We start from the raw sequence: 2,500 nt of genomic DNA, 5'->3' as shown, positions 1-2,500 counted from the left end.
GCGGGAGGAGGCAGCCTCCCCTTAGTATAACTTAGTCTCCGGAGAATGACAGCGGGCGCGCGCAAGAGGCCAGTCCGGGGATGAGGCAGCATCCTCGGGCAGCAGGCGGGAGGAGGCAGCCTCCCCTTAGTATAACTTAGTCTCCGGAGAATGACAGCGGGCGCGCGCAAGAGGCCAGTCCGGGGATGAGGCAGCATCCTCGGGCAGCAGGCGGGAGGAGGCAGCCTCCCCTTAGTATAACTTAGTCTCCGGAGAATGACAGCGGGCGCGCGCAAGAGGCCAGTCCGGGGATGAGGCAGCATCCTCGGGCAGCAGGCGGGAGGAGGCAGCCTCCCCTTAGTATAACTTAATCTCCGGAGAATGACAGCGGGCGCGCCTAAGAGGCTGGTCCGGGGACCAGGCACTCTCCCCGGACAACAAAGCACGTCCCCCTCCTGAGTGGACAAAAAAAATCCACTCCTGGTACCTAGAATTTTCTCCAGCGGCGGGCTGGGAGTCTAATCTTTCTCCTGGCCGAGAAAAGAGCACTCTCCCCGGACAACAAAGCACGTCCCCCTCCTGAGTGGACAAAAAAAATCCACTCCTGGTACCTAGAATTTTCTCCAGCGGCGGGCTGGGAGTCTAATCTTTCTCCTGGCCGAGAAAAGAGCACTCTCCCCGGACAACAAAGCACGTCCCCCTCCTGAGTGGACAAAAAAAATCCACTCCTGGTACCTAAGATTTTCTCCAGCGGCGGGCTGGGAGTCTAATCTTTCTCCTGGCAGAGAAAAGAGCACTTTCCCCCGGACAACAAAGCACGTCCCCCTCCTGAGTGGACAAAAAAAATCCACTCCTGGTACCTAGAATTTTCTCCAGCGGCGGGCTGGGAGTCTAATCTTTCTCCTGGCCGAGAAAAGAGCACTTTCCCCCGGACACCAAACCAGCCAACGTCCCCCTCCTGAGTGGACAAAAAAAATCCACTCCTGGTACCTAAAATTTTCTCCAGCGGCGGGCTTGGGACGAAAATCAATCTTCCTCCCGAAATTAAACCACTATTGGCGGACGCCAGCCCCAAGCGCCAGCCCCGACCGCCACCCCCCGACCGCCACAAGGCGACCGCCACAAGGCGACCGCCACAAGGCGACCGCCACCGGCCCCAAGCGCCAGCCCCGACCGCCACCCCCCGACCGCCACAAGGCGACCGCCACAAGGCGACCGCCACAAGGCGACCGCCACCGGCCCCAAGCGCCAGCCCCGACCGCCACCCCCCGACCGCCACAAGGCGACCGCCACAAGGCGACCGCCACCGGCCCCAAGCGCCAGCCCCGACCGCCACCCCCCGACCGCCACAAGGCGACCGCCACAAGGCGACCGCCACAAGGCGACCGCCACAAGGCGACCGCCACAAGGCGACCGCCACAAGGCGACCGCCACAAGGCGACCGCCACTGGCCCCAAGCGCCAGCCCCGACCGCCACCCCCCGACCGCCACAAGGCGACCGCCACAAGGCGACCGCCACAAGGCGACCGCCACAAGGCGACCGCCACAAGGCGACCGCCACCGGCCCCAAGCGCCAGCCCCGACCGCCACAAGGCGACCGCCACAAGGCGACTGCCACAAGGCGACCGCCACAAGGCGACCGCCACAAGGCGACCGCCACTGGCCCCAAGCGCCAGCCCCGACCGCCACCCCCCGACCGCCACAAGGCGACCGCCACAAGGCGACCGCCACAAGGCGACCGCCACAAGGCGACCGCCACAAGGCGACCGCCACTGGCCCCAAGCGCCAGCCCCGACCGCCACCCCCCGACCGCCACAAGGCGACCGCCACAAGGCGACCGCCACCGGCCCCAAGCGCCAGCCCCGACCGCCACCCCCCGACCGCCACAAGGCGACCGCCACAAGGCGTTAGTGGCCGCGCCCGGTACTTTACTGGACCCTATTTGGCCCGCGGACCGGCCGGCGTCGCTTCCTTGAATGCTTAGCCGCCTTTCGAGCTGCCATGCCGGGCTTGAGTTAGTGGTTTGCGCCCGGTACTTTACTGGACCCTATTTGGCCCGCGGACCGGCCGGCGTCGCTTCCTTGAATGCTTAGCCGCCTTTCGAGCTGCCATGCCGGGCTTGAGTTAGTGGTTTGCGCCCGGTACTCTACGTTAAAAGTCAGGCGGAACGGCTCTGAAGCTCCAGACGGTGCTTCCTTGAATGCTTAGCCGCCTTTCGAGCTGCCATGCCGGGCTTGAGTTAGTGGTTTGCGCCCGGTACTCTACGTTAAAAGTCAGGCGGAACGGCTCTGAAGCTCCAGACGGTGCTTCCTTGAATGCTTAGCCGCCTTTCGAGCTGCCATGCCGGGCTTGAGTTAGTGGTTTGCGCCCGGTACTCTACGTTAAAAGTCAGGCGGAACGGCTCTGAAGCTCCAGACGGTGCTTCCTTGAATGCTTAGCCGCCTTTCGAGCTGCCATGCCGGGCTTGAGTTAGTGGTTTGCGCCCGGTACTCTACGTTAAAAGTCAGGCGGAACGGCTCTG

The sequence above is a fragment of the Syngnathus typhle genome, unplaced genomic scaffold, assembly GCF_033458585.1.
Source record: "Syngnathus typhle isolate RoL2023-S1 ecotype Sweden unplaced genomic scaffold, RoL_Styp_1.0 HiC_scaffold_106, whole genome shotgun sequence".
Taxonomy (NCBI): domain Eukaryota; kingdom Metazoa; phylum Chordata; class Actinopteri; order Syngnathiformes; family Syngnathidae; genus Syngnathus; species Syngnathus typhle.
Note: the sequence above shows the minus strand (reverse complement) of the source record.